Source organism: Hyaena hyaena, unplaced genomic scaffold, assembly GCF_003009895.1.
Source record: "Hyaena hyaena isolate Hyena2069 unplaced genomic scaffold, ASM300989v1 scaffold_339, whole genome shotgun sequence".
Lineage (NCBI taxonomy): Eukaryota > Metazoa > Chordata > Mammalia > Carnivora > Hyaenidae > Hyaena > Hyaena hyaena.
Window position 1 is genome coordinate 1,267,756 of NW_024080971.1, and position 16,043 is coordinate 1,283,798.

The 16,043-nt window shown below is 48.5% G+C and overlaps 1 protein-coding gene and 1 long non-coding RNA gene across 2 annotated transcripts in view; one reads left to right on the plus strand and one right to left on the minus strand.

The window, feature by feature from the left end:
- Positions 1-1,164: 1,164 nt before the first annotated feature.
- LOC120243378 lies at positions 1,165-3,141 on the minus strand. Its single transcript, XR_005531299.1, has 2 exons — positions 3,047-3,141; positions 1,165-2,244 (listed from the first exon to the last, which is right to left on the minus strand). It is a non-coding gene; the product is annotated as an uncharacterized LOC120243378 (long non-coding RNA).
- Positions 3,142-3,623: 482 nt separating this feature from the next.
- The window catches only part of PTPN14 (protein tyrosine phosphatase non-receptor type 14), a 171,202-nt gene continuing 158,782 nt past the window's right edge, over positions 3,624-16,043 (plus strand). Inside the window, exon 1 of the mRNA XM_039249513.1 lies at positions 3,624-3,877. The gene's annotated coding sequence lies outside the window, so the exon portion shown is untranslated. The remainder of the gene's footprint in view (positions 3,878-16,043) is intronic.

Genomic DNA, 16,043 nt, shown 5'->3' on the forward strand with positions numbered 1-16,043 from the left:
GGGACCAAGATGAATGAAATATGGGGAGGAGCGGATACAGACAGCATTGTGTATTTTTTTTAAATGTTTATTTTTGAGACAGAGAGAGACAGAGCATGAGCGGGGTCGGGGCAGAGAGAGGAGACACAGAATCCAAAGCAGGCTCCAGGCTCTGAGCTGTCAGCACAGAGCCTGATGCGGGGCTCAAACTCACGAGCTGTGAGATCATGACCTGAGCTGAAGTTGGACACTCAACCAACTGAGCCACCCAGGTGCCCCAGCATTGTGTATTTTTAAAAAGCTCCCCATTATTCTTTCTGACTATTGCTGTCAGCTGCCAAATAGTCTTTTAGGATAAAAACAAATACACAAATAATATATATGACTTTAAAATTTGTACAAGATCCCTGGAGATATTCGTTTTTTTCCTAAAAAAGTTTGCTTCCTTCCCAATTCGCTTTGAGGAACTTCTTTTGTTTTGTTCTGATTTCAATGTTTCTGAAGGTATACAATTAATAATTAATGTGAGGAATATATTGGAGGTAGGAAGAATCATGAAGGCCCATGAGATTCTGCCTGTATTTATAGTTTGAATCAGTCTTAGAACAAGTTGAGATATTTAGCGGGATATTTAATATTGACAAGTTCCTAAAACTGCAACGTTTTCAAGTAAATCTGTAGCGATATATTTGGGACCTGTGGTGTCAACTATCCTGTTCACTCTGATGCATATTAAGGAGATTTGAGTGTGATGTGGATTTAGGAATTTTTTTTTTCTTTTTTGAAAGTAGCTTGTGACTAGCTTTGATACAGTTATTCAGAGAATAAAAGGCTTTTTTCACTTCCCATTGGACTTCCTATTTAAAAAATATTCTGGGGCTCCTGGGTGGCTCAGTGGGTTGAGCGTCTGACTTCAGCTCAGGTCATAATCTCGCAGTTCATGAGTTCGAGCCCTGGGGAGGGGTCTGTGCTGACAGCTCAGATCCTGGAGCCTGCTTCTCCAGGATTCTGTTTCCCTCTCCCTGCCCCTTCCCTGTTCATGCTCTGTCCCTCTCTCTCAAAAATGAATAAATATTAAAAAATATTCTTACTTGTGTATTGCTTTTCTGTGGCCTGTTCTAAAGACAGAGAAATATGGCTGGTCAGATGTACTTCATGGGTTTCTAAATTAATAGTTTTTTTTTTAATTTTTAGAAGTACAATTATTTAAATGAGCCCGCAGGCTTAGTGCTAAATCTTTGTGTGTATGTGTGTGTGTGTGTGTATACTATGCCTGTGAACACTCCACAACATCCCCACATTCATTTTGATTCTGAAGGCCGTGCGAAACAGTCCTCTGCCCAGGGCATCCTGGCTTTAGCACTTAGCTTCCTCCACAGGCATGCCTTTCTGCCTAGAGGACCATGCACTCATTCAAGGTCAGACCCGCGAAAGACCTCCGAGATGAAGTAATTCAACCAAACCCTGACCTCCATGTCACACTCCACTTAAAAAATAAACTTGGGCCTAGGGGTGAAGTGGCTCGTTCGGGGTCACATGGCTGGTCAGACGCTGACCCAGAATCCTATGTCTCCGGGCAACTTTGCTTCTCTCTCCCACCACTGTCCTAGCATTCTGCGCTCAGTCTGGTATCACCGAGCAACAACACACAAAGGCCACTTCCTTTCCTCTGAGACCCCAAGAGGCAGCTCCTCTGTATCACTCTGAGACCCGCAGAGATTTCCTTATTTTTAATGTGAATCCTATTTTGGTGAAATTTTGAAGAGTTTAAGAGCTTGCCTTTTGGGGCCTGCCAAGGGTCCATCATCATATTTCACTAGCCATTGTGAGCCTTGGTGATTTCTTCACGCCTCACTTTGCTCATCTAGGAAATGGAGTGATCACACAGGTGCACATCCAGTGCTTTCCATACTTCCTGGAGGACAGCAGAGCATTCGGAACTTTTCTTTGGGAATCCAGCAAGTCCATATAATGAAGCCATCCCGCTATCTCCTCGAAAGTTTGAGAAACTGATTTTAATTTTCTTCAGCCTTTTCCTTCCGCCCCCGTGTGGGGGCTTCCAGACTTCCTTGTTGCTCTGGCGGTTGGCAAGTAGTCAGAGAAGTCAGTGTCACCACACATTTGTACACGATGAGCACAGTAGGGTTCTTCTTGCTTTTTCGTTTCCAGTTCTCTTCCCCGAGAGATCCGGATTTTTGTGTGAGCCGCGGGGCCTCTGAGGCAATTTGGGACATCTGTGACAATGACTCCAGGCCCCTTTTCAACCTAAGAAAGGGCGAAAGGATTGGGTTGTGAGTCCTGGTAAGAGAACAGCCCCCTAACACCCGGTCTTGGCAACGCAAGGGACCACGGAAAAGCAGTCAGTACCAAGAAAACGGTTTTTACTTTTGGCTACAGAAGCCAAGGCTTTCAGGAGCTGGGAGACTCCGTCGTCCCTTCGGTCACGAGCAGGGCAGGTCCTAAACCCAGGTCCCCTGGCCTGGCTGGGGGCTTTTTCCTGCACTGCGGCAGCAGCGTCGCATTAACCCCACCTCTACGGGCGCTAAGTTAGTTCCCTCCCAGCACCCACCCAGGCGGGGAGGGGCGAGGCTGGGGCGCGGAAAGAGCCGGGGAGACGACGTCCCGCGACTCCCTGCACGCCCTAACTGCTTGCGCGACTCGGCGCGCTGGGCGAAGGGGGCAGAGTTAAGACCTCAGATCCAGGACGCAGAGGCTCCTGGTGCGCCGGGGAGAGACCCGGAGATTGCAAGCTCGGTGAAGCCACCTTACTTTCCCCTGGTCTGTCTCCCCCTGTGCAGCGGCTGCCAGGGGATGCCCAGCTCAGAGGGTGTCCCACAGATGAGACGCCCCGTCCCTGCCCACGGTCGGAGCCCGCAAGTGGCCGCCTCCAGCCCCGCCCCTGCGGTTTGCCGAGGTCTAAGTGGGATTTTTTTTTTCCTTCCCGCCCCCGTCCCTGTCCCCGCCGGGAGCGGCGCTGGGTTGTGCCCGGCTGCGGTCGCTTTTCCTTCTCCACTCCCACGTCTCGGACTCCGGGGAGTTTCACCCGTCCTCCGTCCTCGGCCCTCACCTTTAAACATTTCCCAAAGCCACCGCACCAAAAGTGCGCGACTGCTCCTGGGCCTGCACACGGGGCTCCTGCCGCCCGGCATTCCTCGGATTCCAGCGCTGTGACGTCCCCGAGGCCGGCGCGCCTCCAGCCCGGGTGCTCCGGCTCCAAGTTTCGGCGCTCCCCCGCGCGGACGCCCCCCCCCCCCGCCCCAGCACCCGCCGCCCGCCGCGCGCGCCTCCCGGGCGCATTCCTCCCCGCCCCCGGCCGCGCGCCCCGCGCTCCCTCCGCCTCCGGCCCCCCGCGCCGCCGCCCGGCCCGGGGGTGGGGGAGCCGCGGCCGCCGGCGCCTGCTCCGTCCCCTCCCATCGCACGGCCCCTTCCTCCCTCCTCTCCCGGCCGCTCGCATTTCCTGCCGCCCGGGCTTTCGCGGCCCCGGAAAGTTCTGCCCAACTTTTTCTCCCTCCCCCTCCCGCGAGCGAGCGGGCGCAGCCGGCGCAGTCCGGGGGCAGGTTGCCGCGCTCCGCCTCGCTCCGCTGCGCGCCCTCCCGGCTCCGGCCCGCGGGGAGCCGCAGACACCCCTCCCACCTCACCCCTCCTGCGTGGCCTCCTGGCCCCGGGCCCCCTCCGGCGGGGCGACCCCGTGCCTAGGTGGCTCTCCTTTTCTCCTTGTCGGTGCGCCGGGATCGCGGCGGAACCCTCCCTCCCCTTTCGCCCGCTCCTTCCCTCCGCCCCTCCTCCGCCGGCCACTGGAATCAATTCCTTAGGGAATTGGGGCTCCGCCGCCGCCGCCGCCGCGGACGACAGCCTTTCCACGCGGGACTCCGGGGCACCGACGGGGCCATGTAAGCAGGTAAGCGCGGTCTGCGGCGCGGGGAGTCGGGCCCGAGGTTGGGGGCCGCCTGGGCGCCGCGGGAGCCAGGCCGACGGCGGGGACGGTCGGCGGCCCGGGACGCTGGCAGAGCGGCGGGGGGCGCGAGCTGGCGGGGCCGCGGGCGTTTTCCGTCCGGGTGGGAGCCGCCCGACCTGAGGCGCACGTCTGGGCAGGGTGGTGATGGTGGAGGGGGCGCGCTGTCTGCGGGGTTTGCGGTCCAACCCACACCCTCGCCCCCCTCCTCCCCGTTCCCTCCTGCTTTTTGGGAACCGAGAGAGGGCCCGGAAAGGGCAGCTGGAGAGACCCGGGCGGTGGGAGCGGGAAGGTGAGAGAAGAACGACGTCGCAGTTGCTCCAGCGAGAGAGGAACGCCGCTCCCCGACCCCACTCCGCTCCCCGCCTGCCCAGGGGGGACAGGATCTTGGCACCGAGAGGAGTTTTTATGCCCTCCCACTAGGCCCCAGCCTTGCCACCAAACTCCTGGCCTTCTTGGCCCTACTCGGGTGGTCGGGCTGGCTCGGGGGAAACCTGGCTGGGGCCACGTACTTTCCAGAACAGGTCTGCACCTCCAGCTTTCCAAGTTCTGAGTATGAACACGTTCGGAGAGTGTTCATATAGTCTCTCCTTTCTCCCTGGCATGACCCCTAAAACTGGGTTTTGACTACTTGGGAGTTTTATACCTTTTTGAGGGAGTAGCGAGATAGTGGTCCCCCTACCTAGCATTCCTTAACACTTCCTTCGGTTGTCCAACCCCCCCCCCCTCGCCCCCACTAACCCCACCTACAATTCAAGGAGATTGTGGGGTTTGGGCTTCAGTCTGTCCAGGAACTGGCTGCTGCAGGCTCTTTGTGAAGGCGGGGACTCTCTACTGTAGGCTGAAGATATGGTTACAGAGTTTCCACCAACGTGTTAATTTCTTAAAATGGCTTAGTTCACCCATTCATTCAACAAACCTAGTATTGAGCTTCTAGTCTGTGCTAGGAGAACGGGACACAAAGATACTTCAGCAAGCTCTAACTGCAGCCTCCTGGAGGAAACCCACAGGCTGTTCAAGAATGATAGTGTAGGGAGGGAGGGGTGCTTTGAGAGTCAGAGAAAGCTGGGTCCTGGAGATGAAGGGGTGAGGTGTGCCCTGAGCTTATAGGGTTAAAGGGGTGTTTACCTGTATGAGTGATTAGGGGGGTGCATTCCAGGTAGAAGAAACAGCTTGTGCAAAGTGAGAGTCATCCAAAAAAGGAGCTCAAAAAGCTGGCTATTTGAACTAGAGATCATAGCCCCAGCTATGTGGGGTATGATAGATATGAGAAATTAAACTAGAAGCATGTTACCCTCTTAGGAGTCTCTCTGTTTGGACCCCCCTCCATGCCTGCCTGATGCCATTTCCACAAGCAGCAGTTGCATGACCATCTACGTTTTAATTGGCACTAACTGACCCGTGCCTGTTTTCATTAGAATGGTACTTGATTCCCTTTTAAAGAGCCACTTGACAGCGGTAGGTGATGATACAGCAGCGTTACACAACCGTGCATTAAAGTTGCTTATCTTTTGGTGATGGGGTTAAAAGCTTGTGCCACGGCAATGATAGCCTTAACGAGTGGGGCCCGAGAGGCACGATGCTCTCCTGCCTGATCTAAATGGGGGGCCACGAGGTGCAGAAGGAGCCCGTGTACGCGTCACGGTGTGTGCTGCAGTTTTCTCTCCATTGAACCGTCATCATTGCTTTTGCACAGTCATAAGGATTACTTTCTCTCTCTCGGAAACTTTAGAAACACGGGCGTGTCTTCTGGCAAGTTGGTGTATGGCCTGATGGTCCAGGATTCGGCAGATGCCGCCGGGAAAGGTTCCTCACCAGGCCATAGTGCTCTGTATGTGGGCTGCTTTTCTAGGGTGCCGCCTCACTGGGCTGAAGTGGGGTTGTCCCAGTGTGCAGAGTGGCTGGGTCCTGGCTGACGTCGTAGCGCTGAAAGAGTACAGTTTGAGGATGTTGATCCAGGCCCCTCCACAAACACCTTCTCTTATCTCAAGAACAGCCCCTTGACAGGAGTTTTACTGGAGGTGTGGACCTGCACCAGAGACACGGCTGAGGGGAAGCCCTTTCTTGCTCATCCCTGTACTTGTCCGCCTTCCGTCATTGGCTCAAACATAGTTGTTATTCACACTTTAGCTGTTGTGGGGTGTGCACGCTATGTGGGCTGGACAGCTCGAATGGAAAGAGAACAGTAAGACTGTTTTCATTTGGAAGAACCTTAGGGGCGCCTGGGAGGCTCAGTCGGTTAAGCATCCGACTTCGGCTCAGGTCATGATCTCCGGGTTTGTGGGTTCAAGCCCCGCGCCGGGCTCTGTGCTGACAGCCTGGAGCCTGCTTCGGATTCTGCCTCTCTCTCTGTCCCTCCTCCGCTCATGCTCTATTTCTCTCTCTCTCAAAAATAAATAAACACACAAAAAATTTTTAATATGGAAGAACCTAAATAATTCAGAGAAAAATCATAATTTCTAGGAGAGTTCCTGTCTGTCCTGAATGGATGGGCCAGGGGTCAAGAACTATGAAAAAAAAAATTTTTTTAAACAAATGCCCTCCTTCTGAATTAAGAGTTTGTGTGTTTTTTGCTTCAGGGAAGCAAACATAAACCTTTTGATTGTATAGTGTAGCCCACCTGGGTTCCATATTCATTTTCTCTTTCACCTGCTATGCTGCATTTGAACTTCTTAATCCCCAGAGGTTGTGTAGGATTGGAACCCACTGTAAGCCTTGGCACTGTGCTGTGCACTTTGGTAGAGATAAGGCAAGGGAGAGAGATAAGAGGAAATACTTAATTAGCCAATTAAATCATTACTGCTTGGGCTGACTAAAAAAGAACGAGGGAAGACAAGTTTTTGTAATGAGATTAAAACTGATGTTTGAAATAAGATCTCCCCTTCCTGATTTTTTTGTGATCTTCCCTGAGTTAATTTACCTTGCCCTGTCTGAACGCCCTGGAGTGCTTCTTTTTCTTTTTTTAAATATTTATTTATTTATTTATTTAGATAGAGAGACCATGAGTGTGGGGAAGGTGTGGCAGAGAGAGAGGAAGAGAGAATTCCAAGGTGTGTGCGCAGAGCCCGATGCGGGGTTCAGTCTCATGAACCCTGAGATCATGACCTGAGCGGAAATTAAGAGTCTGAGGCTTAACTGACTGAGCCACCCAGGCCCCCCACCGTGGAGTGCTTTTTGAGCAGTCAGTCGAAGGGGTGTTAGCAAGTTCTACAGCCTTCCCATCTATCAGCCTGCTGGATGGAGTAGGGGATCCAGCTTTGGGCGTTTGAAATGTAGCTAGGTTTGAATTTCAGCTCCGCCTCTTTTTAGCTCTGTAATGTTGGCCAAACTTTGCAGCCCTCTGGAGTGTCTGTTCTTTCATCTACAAGGTGGGGCCGGTGGTATCTAACTTGCCAGTGTATTTGTGAATTCATTGCAATGCCCTGTGTTCCCTTCCTGACATAGTGCTTTGCGCAGAGTAGGTGTGGGGTCAAGAATGGCTATTTATATGTTTGAGGAGTTATATGTGGCCATGAATGTGCTCTTTGTGTGTGTGTCATTTTTTCCCCAGCAGCCTGAATTCACATGCATGCCAACATACACATAAAGCTTTGTCTTTGACCTTTATTTTATTTCATTTTATTTTGGTCTGTTGGCTCAAAGCAAACGTGTTGGCTTGCAGCTTTCATGTGGCCCCTCACATAGGAGGAGGTTGAGAATTGCATCGTCAGCCAGTAAGGAAGCTTGGGAAGGAAAAGCTGCTTAGAGAAGGGCAGAGAAAAGAATCCTGTTCCCTGTATACCACTTACGAAAACAAGGGTCCCGGGTTAATAGAAAGATCCTTGGATTTCTAATGTTAGGATCCAGTTAATTAAGGAATGCTGAGAATAAACCTGCCTGCCTTTATTTTAGCAAGAATGCAAAGCTAGCCAGTCTTCACAAAAGAGTGTCTTTTCAGCCTTGATTTCTTTCCTTCTTTGAAGCCCAAATATAGAGTCAACTGCAACACCGCCAGTGTGATGGCGGCCTCAGGTCTCTTGAACTTTAATGTTGCCTTTCATCTGAGAAACCTAAAGTATTTGACAAACATTAACTCGTTGATCTTCATATCAACCTCCCAACAGGAGGGATTGTTAGAAGAAAGGAACAGCTCGGAAAACGTCAGCAGAGCAGGTGTGTAGTGTGTAATATGTAGTCTTGAAGCAGAAATGGGTTGTTACAGCCAAGAATCGGCTAAATCCCCAGTGTGGATGGATTGCATGCAGGCCAGAAGGTCACAGGAGAGTGGGTACCCCATTGAGAGGTCAGAGGGAGAAAGCCTAGGAAAAATGCAGACCTAGCTGGGATTTTCGCACTGGGAGGGGAGAGGAAGTCCGTATTCCCTGGACCAGCCATGCCTTTGCCATACGTTATATGCACATTGATTATAAAAATAATCTCTGACTTATTTATAATTCTGAATGAAAGGATATGAGGCAATGCTTGTAGATGAAGGTTTAGAGTATCTGGGGATAAAAGGTAATAGTGACTCCTCGTGGGCTCGGGGTGGTTATACGTCTGAGTTGGATTATAAATGGCAGTTAACATTGTTTTAATTTCCTTTCCCTTTTTCTTGTTGGTTCTGTATTTCTTGGCTTGGTTTTGTTTTTGTCTGACTTATTTCAATGTCCTTGCTTCTAGACAAAAACATATTGTGGCCATTGTTAGATCCATTTTGTGTGTAAAGTTTGATACGAGGGTAATTTAGCTTAGTTCCTTAGGGGACTAAATTAGGTCCCCGCTTAAAGGTTTTGTCCTGAGGCTGATCCTTCAGCTTGGCCCAGAGGGCCATTGCATATCCAGAGTGGGCCCCTCCTTTGGATCTAATTTGCCTTACAAACTTTTAGCTCACAGTGGGGCTGAAAATGCGCAAAAGTTCCTAATGCTATATGCTTTACTTACACTTAATTTCCTCGGGTCTTCAGAAGTCTGTTTCCTGGGAATTCTTTTTTGCACACTCCTTTCCACTCAAGTAATTGGGGCAGTAGCTAAGGCAGTAGTAGATCTGGAATTCTAGTAGGCATCAGAATCACCTGGAGGGCTTGTTAAAACACAGATTGCTCTTCTCCAGCCCACTCCAGCTTCTAGAAGAAGTGGCAGGTCCGTGGGGCGCCTGGGTGGTTTAGTTGGTTAAGCGTCTGACTTCGGCTCAGGTCATGATCTCGCGGTTTGTGGGTTCGAGCCCTGCGTCGGGCTCTGTGCTGACAGCCAGCTCAGATCCTGGAGCCTGTTTCGGATTCTGTGTCTCCCTCTCTCTCTGACCCTCCCCTGCTCACACTCGTGCTCTCTCTCTCTCCCAGAAATAAATAAAACATTAAAAAAAAAAAAAGGCAGCGGCAGGTCCGGGGTGAGGTTTAAGAATTTGTTTCTAAGGAACTCCCAGGTTATGCTAACAGCCCTGTCCTTGACCAGCTGCATTTTGAGAATCACAGAGCGGAAGAGTCCACCCAGCCCTGTCCTCAGGCTCACATGGGAGGTAGTCACTTTTTACTATCCTGGTTTGAGCAATCCTGTTCCTGGCAGTCTGTGGGCTCCAGAGAGACCTGGAGTCCCTTCACGATGACTCCGCCCTAGTCCGGCCCAGGAGCACATGAACTGTGTGTTTCCATTTCATTGGATCTGCTTGGTTCTCATCGCCAGTCCAGACCCTCTCTGCTTGGTTTCCAAACAGGTCGGTTTATCTGGTGCTTCTGCCTCTCTGGGTATCCAGATTCCACCTGTGTCGCACTGAACTCACTGATTTCTCATCACCAACCGCGCCGTTTCTGTATTTCCTGTCTTAGTCCGCGAGCCTGCCATCTGGTGAGTTAGCTGCCGAAACCAGCCATTTGGAGTTCTCATCAACACAGCACCCTTGGCACCCCTCAACTTCTGCTCGTGACCCCCAGTAATGAACTCGATGTGTCCTCAGACCCTTTGAGTTTGCGTGTCCAAAATGTCTTCACTTTGCTCCCATCCCTCCATCCCCACTGCCTCCTGGGGTCATTCAAGAGCTCCAGAGTTTGCCTTCCACTAATTCTTCATCTTCTCTCTCCCAAAGAGTTAAAAAACAAAACAAAACGGGTTTTAATACTGTTTAAATTCTCTTGATTCTTATTACCTGTGTGATCAGGCTTCTTTGCCCTGTGACTGCCTTCCCATTCCCATCTGCCGCGCCTTCTCTGTACTGTTGGCCCTAAGACTTGTTGATGGGTAATTCCCCTCTTCTTAGTCATGCTCTCACCCAGCGTGACCTCTCCCCTTGCCTGCCTGCGTGGCCCCCAGGCATTCCACTAGAGCTTCTCCTTCCCTGACATTCCTTCCCACCACCAGGTAGGCATTCCTTTCTTTATAGTCCTAAAGCACTTTGCACTTACCTGTGTTGGCAAGCCGTGTCTCATCGTATTATAGGTGTTTATCTCCTTGTCTGCTGAGTTACAGGCTTCTCCACGAGGAATCCCATTTAGTTGGTTTAGAACCAGAGTCTCCACCCTCTGTGGGCTTAAGATACCAGTAGCCGTGGCTCACCTATAGTGCTGCTGATTCTATGCCAGCATCCATAGCACTTGAGATGATTTTATTAAATTTTTCAGTGACCCCGTGAAGTAGGTACAATTATTATTTCTATTGTTCAGAGAATTGACTGGAGTTTTTATTACTTATTCTTGAACAGGACCTTGAGTGCTCTGGGCAAATGACATCGTGTTAATGACTGTATGTGATTTTAAAAATTAAGACGGGCATCAGTTGTTGTTGTTTTTTTGACTTTTTTTTTTTTTACAAATAGTTTATTGTCAAATTGGTTTCCATATAACACCCAGTGCTCGTCCCCACAAGTGCCCTCCTCCAAGACGGGCATCAGTTTATACACATTATATACATCCGTGTATACACAGCGTATTTGTTACTGAAGGACCCGATCACATTCCCAAGCTGTTTGCTGAAGTTACTGATGCTCTGGTTCTTAAGAGCCTGGTTCTTTGCTTGACTTGGGAATCTGTAAAGACGGGATCATGTTTTCCCCCTCATTTTTCAAACCTAGGGATCAAGGGAGCGTACATATCCCAGAAGTGGAAACATTGGGAGGTTATGGCATGAAACACAATTGTTTTTGCAGGTTTAGGTATCCTTATTAGAATATGCTTCACTTCCTCTCTGTGCATTGTGTGTCTTATATTAAAGAGGAGGAGGCAGAATTACTCAGTATTCAACCTCTGAGTTAGTAGCGTTTGAAATGCGAGAGAGACCCTCCGTGACACTGTCACAGCAGATGTGCCAGCCCGCCTTTAACCAAGACAGCCTGCCTTGCACATAGCACTGTCGTAAGTAGCAGTGGTCTCCTTGCTGTTACCCGCCAAATCACAAGATCAGCTGTTGCTGTTATTTTAGTTCCCGAGTAACAGGGATGAAGGCAGATTTCATGGTCACGAAAGTGAATTTATTATGAATTACGTGTATACACTGTACACACTTCATCTCGATATTTAAGGTTCTCCATGAATAATCCCCCACATGGTCCTCTGGTTTCTTCAGATTTACGTCCCACCGTTCCCCAGGGTGCTGCCAAGCTGCAGCTGCTTCCTGAACAGGCCCCATAATTTTTTCCACCTATGGTGATGCTGCTGGCCTGCCCGGGAATCCTCACACTCAGCATTGCCTGTCAAAGCCGCCCCCGGAGACGCCCCTCCCTGGGCACCCTCCCCGCCGCTCACTCCCCGGTCAGGTCCTCCTGCCCCATTGCCCCTGGGGTTTAGCAGGTTGCGCTTTGTGGCCTGGCTGATCTGCCTCACTCCCCTCCTTGGTGTCAGCCAGGGCTGGCCACGCGCCCCGCTCCTCTCCGCGCCCTGCCCAGGGCTCAGCGCAGTCTGCTGTTCGCTGGGGTCTGCTTCCCCCTTGCCCCAGGAATGCCCTCCAAGGCTGAGGCTGCCCCGTCTCCTTCATTAGGACAGCCCTTCATTATGACAGCCCTTCAGTGACGACAGCCCCTGACCCCTTTCTGTCACCTGTCCCACTGCTGCCGGCGTGGAGGCCAGTCCACCCCCCTGCGTTACAGAGTCTCGTTTTGGACGCGTCTGATATTTCCTCTCTCCTGCTTGAAATCTGTCTTGCCGCTTTATATTGTTTAGAGATACTTGTGCCTCTAGTAAAAGAATAAGCAAAGGCCAGAAGGATAAACACTAAATACAGGGGGTGGGGCGTGGGGTGGAGGTCAGGGCTGAGATGTGATGTGCTATTGTTTTTTTCCCCCAGGCTGGGTGGTGGGAACAAGTATGTTTGCTCTATTCTCCTGTAGGCCTAAAACACCTAGTTGGAAAAACACACAAAATTGCCCTCAGTTAAATGCAGACTCCCTTGCAGAGCATTCAAGACTCTATGCTTGGGGCGCCTGGGTAGCTCCTTCAGTTAAGCGTTCGACTCTTGGTTTCAGCCCAGGTCATGATCTCCTGGTTTGGGAGATCGAGCCCCGCGTCGGGCTCTGTGCTGACACTGCAGAGCCTGCTAGGGATTCTCTCTCCCTCTCTCTCTGTGCCTCCCTGACTGATGCTCTCTCTTGCTCTCTCTCAAAATAAATCAACATTAAAAAAACACAAAAAAGACACACATGATATTGTTCCCACCTAACCTGACTTCTAGCCTCTGCCTTTCTTGGTGTCTGTCACCCTTCTGCAAACAGTTGTCATGTTTGAAGACTTGTGGCTTTGAATCCTGCTGTTACCACTACTTTTCCCTTAAATGCTTTGTCCTGCCTGGTCACATAATAATCTCCTCCTCCATTTTTGAATGTGTAGTATGATTTTTTTTTTTTTTTGTCTTCTGAGATGTTTTGCATGGCATTCCCTTTTAATCATCAGTAGAACTCATTGCCACTTTGATCTTTCTTCCTATCCTGTGTCACACATTCTTTCCTGATACATATCACATTGTGTTACGGTCATTTGCTCATCCCTTTCCCCAAAGTTGTGAGCGCTTCAAGGATATGTTTGTAATTTACTTCTCTCTGGGGTCTTGGCACCTGCTACAGAGTAACAGGTTGGGGGGATTGTTGAGTAATAGAGGTTAGATTAATGTTTTTAAATGAAATATGTGTGTTTTAAAAAAAGTATTTCCAGAAAAACTTCAAAGCAAATTGAAGGGAGTATCTCTTGGGCTCAATATCGGCAACATAGGCTGTGAGTTGAATGGGTTTACACATGGATTTCCTAAATCAAACTCAGGTTTTCAAAAAATAATTTCTTCTACTGTTGCTATCTGCCTTGTAGTGGTGGGTGATGATTTGCTTCTCTTGGTTTGTTTCTGTGTTTTAGCCCTCTGCCCACTGCCGCGTCACCACGGAGCATGCTGGTGTTCTGTAGTAGTGTCTCGGGTGGGTGGGAGTCTAGGTTTGGAAGCAGGTCTGGGCTGTGAAGTGGTACCACTTGTGGTAAGGGTGATTTCTGCCATCAGCGCTTACTTGCTGTGGGATGGAGAAGTGACACATCCATTTAGAGAAGAGGCAGCAGAGTTTGTTTTTGAGGCAGACATGTCCCACTGCAGAGCTATAATAACCGTAATGAAGGAGGATTATGCTGCATTAGGTTTATGAAGGGTGTACTAGTCTGTCACCAGGGTCAGCAGTGACAGCTCCAGCCAACAATTAGGTTTCATTAAAGACTCCAGCAGGCAATTAGCATTCTCTTCTGCCAGTGAACTCCTGTGATCTATTAGGCATATTCTTTTCCATTATACATTTTTGTAAAACATGCATTGAGGTACGTATATATTTTTGAGACACACACCAGCCTTCAAATTATTTTAAAAAATGGGGCTGAGTTTTAGACTCTGTGTTTAAATCCGTGGGTTACAGTAACATTCTGGGTAGATTCTACTGTTTTAAAATCTGTCCATTTACAAAAGGTCCTATCATTTGTTTTATTCAAAGGCAAGGAATTTGTTAGGGAATATTATACAATCATATGATGTATGAGGGAAACGTGCGTGATGGATATGAAACGAATTAAAACTCTAATATAATGAGATGGCACCTACCGATCTTAATGATCTTCTTTAGAAAATTATTGTTTTGCTTAAGAGGCAGCTAAAAATAAAGGCTGGAAAGGATGAATTGCGCTGTGCCTCTGCTGAGCAGCTGTTTGGTTGTTTTGAAAATGAGGCTTATTCTCCAAGTGCTAGGTTAGGTACAAGTGTGTATTTCATGTCCCTTCAGCCTGATGAAAGTGTTTAGGCATTTAGCTTTGCTGTGAATATGAAGTGATGTTTACACTAAGCTATTCAAAGGAATTTCCCCCCTGCTTCCTTCTTCCTTACTCTTCTCCTTTCTCTTCTGTTCTTCCTCCCTGTCTCCCTCCCTTTATAATAAATTGTCTTCATTTGCAGGCTCCTGATGGGTTAATTACTATATATGTATTCAAGATTGATATTTATCAGGGATGATAAAAGGGAGAAATGCACCGCACACAGCACATCAGGCCAGAAATCCAGTGCAAAGATCTGTAAAGGAGATCTCTTTCCAGGGGATAACTGGGCCCTCTTCTCTCCCTGTTATTTGATTCTCAATTCATATTATTTTTCTTTTTTGGAGGCTGGTAAAATGGTAATAATGGCTGAGCACAGCAGTTTGAAATCTGTGCATGTGAGTTTGTTAAGGACTCCAAGAAGTCTTGCAGTAAACAAAAGGGTGTCAAAGCTGGATTCATTTTAGTAAGGACCTTACCTTTTTTTTTTTATTTGCTTTTATGGGACACATGTCATCTCAAGGGACACCAATATTCTATGGAATACCCTCTAGAGAAAGTTTGGTTTAGAAGGTCCCTGGAATAGAGATGTCTTCTTTGTTAGGAATCTCCACATAAACTAAAGTAGAGTGACTTGAATTATTAAGATGGGTAAATATTGAAAATCCTCATCGGCCGACCAGACTTAACTTTTTAAAAACTTTAATTAATTGGATTTTTTCTTGGAGGGGTGGGAGCACAGAAGAAGAGCACACTTAACACAAAATGTCAGGAATCTATGCACAAGACTACCTCTCAGGGAAAGTTTCAGTAAACATCTAGTCTAATTTTACGTATTTATACAGCAGAGAGTAATGTTCAGATTACATTTGTGGCCCTACAGCAAGGTCCTCCTTCAACGAGAGATTTAGGCGATTCAGTGGTCCCGTCTAATTGAGGCCAGAAGCTGTGGTTAATACAGGCGCTGCTGAAAAGTCTTGGTTTTCCCAATTCTGGCAGTGAGCCCTCCTCCCTTCCTCCTCCTTGCTTATGATACTGCCAAGAAGAAAGCAAGCAGGCTAACGAGGTATAAACCATTGAGGGCTTTAGAAAAGTCATTGCAATCATTTTATTAATAGCTGCCACTGTTTAAGTTGTTTTGGGTGACTGGGCATTTTTAACAAAGGCGTTGTGACTATAACATGATCGCTTTTTCCTCCCCCGTGGCCCCTTTATTAACCTCAAGCTAACTTGCTCCGTATCCCCTCGGTCATTTTTTTTCCTATCCCCATTTGTGACCTTTTTACAAAGCAGAGCTTTATGTATGGAAACTCCTTTCCCTCTATAACCTTTAAACCCATAACAATCTTATGAAAGAGATGTTATTTTTATCCATAGCTTGTCCCGGAGAAATACGAAAGGTGAAGAGGTTATTTGTGAAAGTCTTGCAGCTAGTCCGCGGAAGAAGTGGGATTTGAACCCGTTCTCTCTGGCCCCGTAGATCAAGCGCTTAAGCAGGACATTAGGCCCAGAGGCCTGTGCAGGTCAGGAACATCTGTGTTTTCTCTCTTCCTCCCTCTTTCTTTGCTTTCTTCCATCCATCAGTTTGTTGAATAAATGGCTTTTCATGTTTTTCAAGGTGAGGATGTCTTTCTGTGGTCATGATCTTTTAAATAATAAGCAACTAGTAATGCAGCTACTGGCCATATTTGACCATTGGCGTTTGAAGTGTGCCTCATTTGAGTGCAGGCAGACTGTAGGTATCAAATACATACCAGAGTTTGTAGACTTAGTACCCATAAAAAAGGAAGAGGAAGGTGAAGGAGAAGAATGTAAAATGAATGTGATATTTTAAAATTGATTACATGTTGAAAATATATTTTGGATATACTGAGTTGAATAAA